This window comes from Acanthochromis polyacanthus, chromosome 3 (assembly GCF_021347895.1).
Source record: "Acanthochromis polyacanthus isolate Apoly-LR-REF ecotype Palm Island chromosome 3, KAUST_Apoly_ChrSc, whole genome shotgun sequence".
Lineage (NCBI taxonomy): Eukaryota > Metazoa > Chordata > Actinopteri > Pomacentridae > Acanthochromis > Acanthochromis polyacanthus.
In genome coordinates, this window is record NC_067115.1 from 41,502,307 (window position 1) to 41,515,625 (window position 13,319).

Here is a 13,319-nt window from a genome sequence, read left to right on the forward strand (position 1 = left end):
CTCCCTCTGAATTCACTGTCCTTGTACTCTTGCTGCTGCATGCGTTGCTTTTCACTCTGTGGTATGAGCCCATCAGATAAGAAGACTGCCAGAGATTTCCTTTCTCCGGGTCTTATGCCTCCCTCTCTCCCTGCCTCACCACTGTTTTCCAGGATGTGCTATAGGTGATGTGTAGGCTAATTTGTCAGGCAGATTTTATGGTAAATTGTAGCTGAAATCCACATTGAAAACTTGGTTTTAATATTACAGTAATCAGCAATGGGTCGTTGGCATGCAGTACTCTCAGCTTTAGTGTCATTCCTTCGGAATAAGAAAATGGGTCACGAGGTCATTTAGAAGAATATTTATTTAGTCATTCTCTTCATCAGAAGATACTACATCACAGTCATAATAGAAATGTGTAGATCAACGGCCTTTAGGAATTCTTTGTGTTCAGCAGGACATGGTCATATGTTCAAATTACCCCCTCCATCATCTAGCCCCCAGTCAGTCTGTATGAAACAGATGACCCTTACTGCCGTTGTGATTTTCGATCTGCTCAGGGCACCATAACTACAATTACTTCAAAATGAACTATAAACATCTATTTTGCCATTTTATTTATTGGAATTTGGTTACAAAAATATGTCAATTGTGCTACTAAATAGATATAGTCTCAAATTTCTTAATTCGTTGGATACAGTTCTACCTATTTTGTTTTTAATAACAGTTTGGCGATAGACTTGAAGGTGCACATGCTTATTTTAAAAATATAACTGCCTCAAACAAGCTGGACTCACTGGAAGCTATCATCTTAGACCCACTGGCAACTGTTTGCATTTGCATAGAAGTAGTGGAGAATGTCCCATGAGGAGGGCACCATGGTTTGAACGCTCTTTCAGAGGCTTTTCTTCCCTAACAAGAATACAGTTTAAAATACACATTGTTTTTTGGCAGTCAAATTGACTGCTTTTACTTTTGTCATGAAATTTGAATTTGTAACTTGAGAATAAGCCCAACATGTTTGTAAGTGTAAATTTCAGTCCAAAAAGTAAACCAAATTAGTATAAGGCTGTAAAATCCCAACGGACATCTTGCATTTTACAGCTGTAGTCATAAAAAACACTTCAGTGCTTTTTCTTCTTCCCCTGCATCGCTATAAAACTGTCAGGGCAGTTTGCTCTTTGTTAGATTGTGTGCAAGATATTTTTTTTTTTTTTTTACAGAAAGCTTAGAGAGAAAGAGAGAGGAAGGAAGGACAGAAAAAAACAGTCAGAGGGGCGGAATAGTGGTATTTTTTCTAAAGGTCATCGATTCCCACAGTGAACCGAAGCAATTATGATTGGAGCTCAGATGGTCCTTGGACTTGGAGATCTCTTGCCACAGGCTAGTCCATGTTTGTGCCAGTGTGTGTGTGGGGATGAGTTTGCTGTTACTTGTGTGGGTATTTTATTGCTCGTGTGTCCTGAGCTACCTCATGCAGCATTGTTAGAAAGATGTTTTTTCATTCAAAGCATCTGTTAAGAGTTTCCTGGGATTCGATGATTGATGTACACATGGACTCTTGACACACTCAGACGTGCGCACTCACACAAACTCATATGAATCTGTTTCACACATTGATGAATACATGCGGAAAACAACACAAATCTTTGCAGCTATTTACACACTAGAGGTGAACAGGAACACACAGACATGTATAATATCGCACACACACACACACATACACACAAACGTATACACCAGGGTGCACAGGCACACATGCTATGCCAATCAAAGCATGTGCACAGACACATGTGTTTGGATTGGAACACGCATATACCCCAGATACACACTCACACACACACACACAAAGTACATCTGGCCTTGACAACCCGACATAATGACATACCAGACAACATACGATCCGTGTCTGTTCCTGGGTGTATTTTTCTTGGGTATATGTATGTGTCAATCACGTTGTGAGTACATTCGTGTGTGTGTGTGTGAGTGTTTCCACAGGTCTTGGCCAAATGATATATTGGACTGATGTGAGAAAAGCGTTCTTTTATTTTCGTTTCTTTGTTTGATAGATTTTCTTGTTCTTAAAATGTACCACAGATACATCTATGTAGTAGATAAACTACATAGATACTGAATTTCCCTTCGAGGATGAATAAAGTGATTCTATTCTTTTCTATTCTATTGTATTCTATTCTAGTAATGTAGTGTAGCAAAGGAGAGAACAGGTGAAACATAGACGTTGAAAGAAAGGGAATGAATTCAGTTTAGACTGTAATTCATATCAGTTGCTCATAAATACAGTGCAATAAATATTAGTAAATGGATATTGTTAATATTTATTAACAATATCATTACTATATCCATCATATATATATATATCCAAATATTATATATATCCAAAATCATATAACACACAGACTTCAACAACTGTGTATTTTTGGAACACATCATTTCCCTCAGATGGAAAATGGATGCAGAAAACTATAACAGCAACTGACGTCTGTGCATTCTCAGACTAGTCAAAACATACTCTACCATTCAAAAGTTTGGACTCATCCAGACAATTCCATGTTTTCCATGAAACCTCTCACTTTTATTCATGTGCTAACATAACTGCACAAGGGTTTTCTAATCATCAATGAGCCTTTCATCACCATTAGCTAACACAATGTAGCATTAGAACACAGGAGTGATGGTTGCTGGAAATGTTCCTCTGTACCCCTATGGAGATATTCCATTAAAAATCAGCCATTTCCAGTTAGAACAGTCATTTACCACATTAACAATGTCTACACTGGATTTATCATTCAGTTAATGTTATTGTCATTGAAAAAAGTCTTTCTTTCAAAAATACGAACATTCTAAGTGACCCCAAACTTTCCAGCTGTAGTGTATGTAATGAGTTTTCACAGGCAACAGCTTTTTAAAATGGTTGGTCCACAAACCATGTAAAGAGTATCCACAGTGAGGACAGGGCATATAATACTGATACCTGAAAAATAAAAAGCATAGCAATTCACAGTTTCTTATGCCACAAAGAAAAAAAAATTGAAAACATACCTCTGATTTGAATAATAATTTGTATTTGATATGAGATTTATGTTTCTCATTGGAAATTCCAGTTGTTTTTGTAATGGATGACTTCACTGAAAGTGATTTATTGGACACAGATACAATTTGTTACAAAATGTGTGTATATACATATATATATATATATACATACATACATACATATACATATACATATATATATATATATATATATATATATATATATATATATATATATATATATATATATATATATATATATCCAGGAGAGGAATGCAGGACTTTGCAAAAAGGATGGAAATGGCTATAGTGAATACTTTCTTCCAGAAGAGGCAGGAACATAGGGTGACCTATAAGAGTGGAGGTAGGAGCACACAGGTAGACTACATCTTGTGTAGACGGTGTAATCTGAAGGAGATCAGTGACTGCAAAGTAGTGGTAGATGAGATTGGAGCCAGACAGCATAGGATGGTGGTGTGTAGGATGACCCTGGTGGTGAAGAAGATGAAGAGGGCAAAGGCAGAGCAGAGGACCAAATGGTGGAAGCTGAAAAAGGAAGAGTGTTGTATGACTTTCAGGAAAGAGTTGAGGCAGGCTTTGGATGGTCAGAAGGTGCCTCCAGATGACTGGACAACTACAGCAAATGTGATCAGGGAGACAGGTCGGAGAGTACTTGGTGTGTCATCTGGAAGGAGAGGAGATAAGGAGACTTGGTGGTGGAATGAGGAGGTACAGGAGTGGATTCAGAGAAAGAGGTTAGCTAAGAAGAAGTGGGACACTGAGAGGACTGAAGAGAGTAGACAGGAGTACAGGGAGATGCAGCGTAAGGTGAAAGTAGAGGTGGCAAAGGCCAAACAAGGGGCTTACGATGACTTGTATGCTAAGTTGGACAGTAAGGAGGGAGAGACTGACCTGTATAGGTTGGCAAGGCAGAGAGACAGAGATGGGAAGGACGTGCAGCAGGTTAGGGTGATAAAGGATAAGGATGGAAGTGTGTTGACAGGTGCCAATAGTGTGATGGGAAGATGGAAAGAGTACTTTGAAGAGCTGATGAATGAGGAAAATGAGAGAGAACAAAGAGTAGAAGAGGTGACTGTTGTGGACCAGGAAGTAGAAAAGATTAGTAAGGATGAAGTGAGGAGGGCATTGAAGAGGATGAAGAGTGGAAAGGCACTTGGTCCTGATGATATACCTGTGGAGGTATGGAAGTGTCTCGGAGAGGTAGCAGTAGAGTTTCTGACTGGGTTGTTCAACAGGATCTTAGATAGTGAGAAGATGCCCGAGGAATGGAGGAGATGTGTGTTGGTGTCCATCTTTAAGAACAAGGGAGATGTGCAGTTGTGGCAACTACAGAGGAATAAAGCTGATGAGCCACACGATGAAGCTATAAGCTGTATGCACACACACACACACACACACACACACACACACACACACACACACACACACACACACACTGCTCAAAAAAATTAAAGGAACACTTTGAAAATACATCATATTTCAATACAGGGAAAAAACAAACTGGATATTTACATATGGATTGGATAATGTGTTAGGAATGAAAAGTGCCACATTGTTTGATGGGAATGAAAATGATCAACCCCCAGGAGGGCTACATTCAAGACACCCCAAAATCAAAGTGAAAAACTGATGTGGCAGGCTAGTCCATCTTGCTGAAATTCCTCGGCAGCAACTCAAAATGGTACTCAGTAGTTTGTATGGCCTCCATGTGCTTGTATGCATGACTGACGATGCCGGGACAAGCTCCGAATGAGACGACAGATGGTGTCCTGGGGTATCTCCTCCCAGAACTGGACCAGGGCATCACTGAGCTCCTGGGCAGTCTGAGGAGCAACCTGATGGTGTCAGATGGAACAAAACATAATGTTCCAAAGATGTTCTATTGGATTCAGGTCAGGTGAGCATGGGGGCCAGCTAATGGTATCAGTTCCTTCATCCTCCAGGAACTGCATGAGTTCTCTTACCACATAAGACTGGGCATTGTCGTGCACCAGAAGGAATCCAGGACCACTGCACCAATGTAGGGTCTGACAATGGGTCAAAGGATTTCAACCTGATACCTAAAGGCAGTCAGAAGGCCATTGTCCAGCCTGTAGAGGTCTGTGCGTCCCTCCATGGATATGCCTCCCCACACCATCACTGACCCACCACCAAACCGGTCATGCTGAACAATGTTACAGGCAGCATAACGTTCTCCACGTCTTCTCCAGACCCTTTCATGCCTGTCACATGCGTTCAGGGTGAACCTGCTCTCATCTGTGAAAAGCACAGGGCACCAGTGGTGGACTTGCAAATTCCTGTGTTCTATGGCAAATGCCAGCCGAGCTCCACGGTGCCAGTCAGCGAGCACAGCGGGCACTAGAGGACGCTGGGCCCTCAGACCACTCTCATTAAATCTCTTTCTGATTGTTTGATCAGAGACATTCACACCAGTGGTCTGCTGGAGGTCATTTTGTAGAGCTATTGCAGTGTTCATCCTGTTCCTCCTTGCACAAAGGAGCAGATAGCTGTCCTGCTGATGGGTTGAAGACCTTCTGCAGCCCTGTCAAGCTCTCTCAGACTAACTGCGTTCCTGGAATCTCCTCCATGCTCTTGAGAATGTGCTAGGAAACACAGCAAACCTTCTGGCAATGGCACATATTGATGTGCCATCTTGGAGGAGTTGGACTGTCTGTGGAACCTCTGTAGGGTCCAGGTATCGTCTCATGCTACCAGAAGTGACACTTACCCTAGCCAAATGCAAAACTAGTGAAAAATAGTCAGAAAACATTAGGAAAGAAAAAAAATATCACTGGCCTTCACCTGTAAACTCATTCCTGTTTTGGGGGTTGTCTCATTGTTATCCCTCTAGTGCATCTGTTGTTAATTTCATGAACACCAAAACAGCTGAAACTGACTAAAAAGCCCCTCAGTTACTTACTTGACCAGATCAGTATCCCACATGTTTCACTGATTTGATGCAATACTTAGATTAAAAAGTGTTTGTTTCATATTTGAGTGTGTATATACACACACACACACACACACACACACACACACACACACACACACACACACACACACACACACACACACACACACTCACAAACACAAGATATCTTCATCTCCAGCAGTCCATTGTCAGTGTTTGTGCAATGAATACTTCAAACTTTTACATCACACGTGTGAGATGCCTGTTTGACAGAGACTGGCTTGCAGAATTGTTGTAATAACTGAAGGTACATACAGTAAGATTATATTACAGCAGATGAAGTCTGAACATGTATCACTCAATGATGCAGTGTACAGTTAGGTGGACATTGCAGAGAGAAGAAACCAAAACATGCTTTAGAGTCAAAAATTAGTGAAGCATCAGCTCAAAGTGTACGCAGTGATAGACATTATTATATTCAATTAGGCTTTATTTAAATGATATATTAAATTAATTAAATTAAATTATTATTTAATAATAGCATATATAAAAATAATAATTTAATAATATTTAATTATTAAATTTTATATTAAATCAATTAAATTATGTATATAAATTAATTTAAATTAGATTTGCTTTATTTTAGATTAGAAATTTAGATTTAAAAAGCTGGCTCTGTGGTTGGAATCAGATTGAACACATTGGAGGATGAGGTGGAAAGACGTACACTGATCAAGATGGAGGCCATTCTGACAAACATGGATCATCCACTTCATATCAGCCTCAATGAACAACGAAACATCGATGGTGGATGGCTCCTACCTGTGCGCTGTAGGACAGAAAGATTCAGAAAGTCTTTCATACCATCAGCAATTAGATTATTTAATTCTGAAGTAAACAGATGAGACCCCAGACAATTGATTTTCCCTTCAGGGATTAATAAAGTTATTGTGTTGTATTCACAAATACGTTCCCTTGATTGATATTGAAAACTGTGTTATCATGTATGCAGCCAAAGTAAAGATTAGGGATGTGCGGACTAGTCGTTTAATCGTTTAACCGCCGACTCATTTATTAAACGGTTAGTATTTTACTAGTCGGTTAAACGCTAGTGTGCCCCCCCACCCCGACCAGGCGCCGCCATGCAGCTCTACGCTCGGCCGTGCGCTGCACGCTCGTCTTGTCTGGGCTACCTGGTTGATCCTGCCAGTAGCATATGCTTGGGGGTCTTTTTCAACCCCCGCTATCCCCCTCATTATTAGTGGTGTTTTGACCACTCCAGCTACACCCACGTCCCTTCCTGCCACCCCGAAGCAAAGCATCGGCTCCAGTATGTGCTGCTCATGGACTGTCATGGCGCACCGACCCGCTGCCGTTACGCACAGACGCAGCGGCACTTTCTGTCTCAGTGGACGACTGAACATCTTCATCAGAGGGTGAATATTCCTCTTCAGAATATGAGTAAACCATTACTTGACAAAGTACTTTGTCAGCGTTGACCAGACCTCTCGGTACAGTGAGTTTTCTCACTCTAAAATGTGCCGTCTTGCGCTCTGATACGCTCCGATGGCGAGTCTCATCTCCTCGATTTTCAAACTCTGTAAACTCCAAAACTTTGAATGAAAACACGCCCACAACTGATGCTCAGATTGAAGTTCCAGATGTCCGCCATCTCCTGGTGTACAGTACGAGGCACACGAGGCAGTATATTTGAAGCTATGGCTTGTTATGTTCAGCAATGCTGCTTGTCACAATATTGCGACTTTGGCGCTTAAAGGGTTAAATTGCAAGTTTTCCGAACCGACTAGTCGCCAATAAAATTAGCGACTAGTCGGTTCGGAAATTAGTCGAAATTCCCATCCCTAGTAAAGATACAATTAAAAACTTGCTGAGGTGACTTTTTAAGGGTTTGTTTGTGCTTCAGCATTAATACAAAATTTTTTGCAGTATAGACCCTATGCACGTCAAATTGCTAACTTCCGGGTTCTGACCGGGAGGGCTTACAGGTCCTTCCGGAGGCTATTTCGCAGCATGGATAACATAGAATTAAAAAAGAAAAACACTGTTTTCTCGGCAAAACAAAAAATCAGATTTCAGCGTGTTCAAGGTCGATATGGGAGGTACTGTTGTGTACCATTATGTTCGGCTTCTGGTGTTTATAACGGTTCTATAAGTCTTCACCGTTTTCCAAAAGACCGGCATTTGCGGGCTCAGTGGATTGCCAAAATTAGACGAAAAAAATGTTTCACATTGAGCTGAGGATCGGGAATATTAGTGCATAGTCACTGATCAAACAGCAAATATCTGATAAACTATAACAACAATCCGTGCACTCTTCAATCATTTGTTATTCCGATTTGACACCTATCAAATATAGAGGAAATCCAAGCATTTGTCATTTTGTTCAAACAAAACTACAAATATAAAATGTCTTGCTGAACTCGACTAACCCTTTAAGCTGCAGTCAATTCCAGCCATTTTCAGTACAAAAAATCGCTAACATTCTATTTGTAAATAAAAATATGATGAGAAATACAGGGAATATTGGACGCGCATCGCGAGGTGCATTTCCTTGAAAACGACCTATTCGTGGAGTATATACCGACTTCAAGACATGTTTTGGACAAAATATGTTACTAGCTTGTTTAGTCTGGATGTCCAAGGTTGGATTATGGCCGTTTTTTGTGGAATATTTTCATCCGTGTGTAATAATGACCCTTAAATGTGAGTCGCGCTGTGTACGTTGAAGCCGTGTATAGAGAACGGATGGATGGATATTCGTTGTTTGTCGGACAAATGTGCTTATATTACCCGCTGTGGTAATCACATCTGAAAGTTGTTTATACCGGCGGATTTGTGAGAATCTAAGCTTTCCATCGGCCTATCGTGTTTGTATAATCGCGTTTGCAGTTTCAGACATTTAGCAAATTGCCTATGCAGATCTCAAAGTGTACCGCAGATGGGACACTGAAGCACAACTGAAGTGCAACGGGCTAAGTACCAAAGACTAAAGTGTAAAGTGGATTCTAGTAGCTAACTCAGCAAAAAATAGTAATGTATAAATACTAGAAAATAAAATGATAAGGTACATGTTTGGCAAGCCCTACAGTTAAGCTAGTGCTAGTTATGTAGGATGCGATGCCACTTACCTTCAAAGTTATATATGTACTGGGATATATCAAATTTGAATCCCTTTTCCCGTTTGCTTTGAGAAGCTGACGAAAAATCATCAACGAGACGATAAACATCGTCAACAGAAATTTTAGGCAAGTTACCTAGGCATCTGGAAAAGTAAAGTGTACTGCTGGCTTCTTCCATTTTGACAGCGCTGTAAGCAGGACCGGAAGTAACTGTAGCTCCCGGAGTTTTTCAACCGGAACTAGCACATGCTATCATGCACAGGGTGCATTATGTTTCGAAAATGTTTCCAAGTCCTGCCTTGTTTGATTGATTGAAAAACTACCTCGGCTTCTTTCCCATCACGCTAACATGTATACAATGTATCTGCCAGCACATTACAAAGTGCAGGTATGAAAGGGCTCTGGGTACATTTGAAGGGAAGTTTTGCATCCTTGCAAATGTCTCTGCAGCCTTGTTGACACTCAGACCTTCCCTCCTGGCACCCTCCACCATTCGCTTTCTGTTAGATTACTCTTAACAACTTTCATGCAAAACAAGTGTGTGTGTGAATTGCATGAGATTCTGCATGTATGCACCTAAACCAACTCATATGCAAATCTAAAGTGAGATTCCAAAGTCCTGGTTACTGAGTTTATATGCAAACAAGCGAGACTGTGTTTAGAACGACACACACGTACACACACTAAACCTTCTTCCGTGACTAATTGAACCAAGCTACGCCCTATAAAACAAGGCCCTGCATCGAGCAAATACTCAGCAGCTACAAGACTTACACCATTACTCAACAAACCCATTACGGTGCTAGTATCTTTGTGATTCCCATTGGGGTGTGCATATTTTTAATGAATCTCTAAAATTCATTCATGCAAATCAATTTTTTTCACAAAAAGATAATTTTTCTTCCCTCATACTTCTTACTACAACTAATTCATCTGATTAGTTCAGATCAAAATGAGTTTAAGACTGAGATTGCATTGCTGTTTTAATCATTTGAGGAATTAGCTTGCACTCTGCATTTAAAACATTTGCATGTAAGCTTAAGTTATATTGCAATGAGTTTAATATCGCGGCACAATGATTTGTGATAGTGGAAACCGATTTCAATCTTGTAAGAATTGGCCTTGTCAGTAGTTTGGCACATAACAAGTACACAGTTTCACAAATTCAAACTACCAGTCCCACATATGACATAAATTTGTATTAAACATATAGCTCAAAGCCTTAGAAATAGCTGGAGTATTACTGATAATTAGGTATATAATGTATCCATAAAATTTAAATCAGGCATTTGTTCAAGTAGTTCTTGTTTTATTTTTTATTATAAGTTAATTGTATTTTTGAGATCGACTGAAGATGTTTGCATGCTCTAATATTCAAAAAGCTAGTTCTTTTTGCTGTTTGTTTTTGTTTTTTTCTGTACTGTACATTTCTTCAGCACCTCCCCTCTTTCTGTCTGTGTGACTTCATGTTAGCTCCTGCCTCTTCAAGGCCATCCTCCGTCAAAGCTCAGTCTGCTCTGATTTTTGAGCTGTTGAGAACAAAGTAACATCAGCGCTGTACTGCATTCTGAGATATGAATACAGGTTATGGCTCAAACAAGTTCAGTGAAAAAATAATGGCAATGTCATTCTTTGTTTAAGGGCATAACAAATTAGCTGCTAAACATGTGCTATGCATATACACCGATCAGGCATAACATTCTGACCACTGACAGGTGAAGTGAATAACACTGATTATCTCTTCATCATGGCACCTGTTAAGGGGTTGGACATATTAGGCAGAAAGTGAACATTTTGTCCTCAAAGTTGATGTGTTAGAAGCAGGAAAAATGGGTAAGCTTAAGGATTTGAGTGAGTTTGACAAGGTCCAAATTGTGACGGCTCGACGCCTAGGTCATTGCTGCATGTGGGGAGTGAGGGCTGACCCGTGTGGTCCGATCCAACAGATGTGCTACCGTTGCTCAAATTGCTGAAGAAGTTAATGCTGGCTCTGATAGAAAGGTGTCAGAATACACAATGCATCACAGTTTGTTGTGTGTGGGGCTGCATAGCTGCAGACCAGTCAGGGTGCCATGCTGACCCCTGTGCACTGCCGAAAGATCAACAATAGGAACATGAGCATCAGAACTGAACCACAGAGCAAAGGAAGAAAACGGCCTAGAGCATGACTTACCTGAGGAACACAGGGCACCAGGATGCACTCTGGGAAAAGGCAAGCTGGTGGAGGCAGTGTGATGTTTTGGGCAATGTTCTGCTGGGAAACCCTGGGTCCCTGCCATCCATGTGGATGTTACTTTGACACGTACCACCTACCTAAGCATTGCTGCAGACCATGTACACCCCTTCATGGAAGCAGAATTCCCTGATGGCTGTCGCCCCTTTCAGCAGGATAATGTGCTATGCCACAAAGCAAAAATGGTTCAGGAATTGTTTGAGGAGCACAACAACCGGTTTGAGGTGTTGACTTGGCCTTCAAGTTCAGTATTTTCTGTGACAGAGAACTGTCTTTCACCCAGAGTTTGGGCTTTGTAAATTTGCAGACCTTTTACATGCACAAAAGATATAATGTGCTAAAACATTGCCAAAAAATCCTAAACAAAATGGCGACCTTTAATCATAGGCTTGCAATTGCTTGCAGTCTCCTGCATTAAAGTCAAAATGCTATAAATTCATTTGACTCCACTACCTTGGTTTTCAGCTTCTCTGCATAAAGGGCACAATACCAGTTCATCGGGCATAAATTTTCAGGAGCAGTATCATCCAATATGTATGTAATAGCTCAGGATACTGGGCTGGAATAACTATTCACTTTCCATGTAAGAAATCAGAATGATAAAGGTGGAAGCCACCCCATTTTAACAGGTGCAAAAGGCCCTGGTCCATGGACAAGATTTACAACAGACATTTTGACTTGTCAGAGCAGGAGAAGCATTGGTGGAACTAATTTTATTCCCTGCTATTATGCATGCTTCACCATTGGACTTGGACACCTAAATGTAATAATATCATCATTAATGTTAATATGCCAGGTTTAGTCGACACATTATAAAAGTAATATTAGCCTGATCAGAAAGACATAGAACTTCAAGTAAAACCATTAGTAGTTTTATCTAAAGTTTAGTCTGTGATGTTTTTGCAAGAATGCATATTTTGTTTGACAGTGACAATCATATAAGACAAAAAATCTGACAAGATGGGAATAGTCTGGATCTCGCATTAGTAAACCTTTATTTTATTGCTAGGTCTAGTCAAAATATCAGCTGTGACAAAAGTCCATTTAGCACAATCTGCACACACTCATACTGTCCCTAGATCGAAGTGCAACATAACTGGTAATACCTGAGTGGGTGGACAGTGGATGTCTAGAGGCTTTACGTTACTTAATGGCAGCAGTTCTTCTTCTGTCAACCTTTTTGTAGTTGTTACACATTCTGATTGAAACAAAAAGAAGTGAAACTGTTTCATCTGCCTCATCTGCTAACAGCACCTTATGTTCTTAGCACATTTTCTGATTTTCAAAGTCTGACTCATGCTGCTGTGGTCCTTCTCATGGATGATTATCAGGGCTGAACAGGGATCAGTTTTCACGTCTAAACAGACACAAAAAGGGTTGACAGTGTTCATTAGGTTCCAGAACTGACTTGGACACTTTGATCAGTTTAGTGTTTCTTCAATCCAAGCACAGCAGCAGGTTATTTTTTATGATTGTTTTTAATTGTCATGGATAGATGCATGCTTGATATAAGTTAGCCAACACATTTATGTAACAAGCATTCATTTTTCAACGTAGCTCTAGATTTATATATTTATGTTTAAATCCAAAGCAGAATTTCTCTGATATGTTCAATTTTCAACTGTCTTACAAAGGCTTTGTCAAATATGGTCTACTGTCCTGGCCATTGTTCTGGACTTTATCACACGCACAACCTCAAACAGCCCCTCATAAGATAGCTGAACAAATAGAGAGACACACAACCGTAGGCTCCTGTCGATTAGCCAGCACTCTCCCATGACCCTTTGCTCCCGTCTTCACCATGAAGGGCTGCGGGTAACAGGCGAGCACAGCAGGACTCTAATTTAATGAGGCAAAGAGTTGTGTATGTGTGTATGGAATAGTTGTGTATGAGGGTGTGATGGGTGAGTGGGGTGGGAGTTTCTCTTGCTAAATGTTCCCAAGTTGAATCAGTAATTGGTCCTTGACACGATTCTCTCTC

The 13,319-nt window shown here is 40.4% G+C and overlaps 1 protein-coding gene across 10 annotated transcripts in view; it reads left to right on the forward strand.

Annotated features, from left to right (window-relative positions):
- Positions 1 to 13,319, forward strand: part of LOC110955016 (teneurin-3) — a 753,086-nt gene that overhangs the window by 600,654 nt on the left and 139,113 nt on the right. The window lies entirely within an intron of this gene.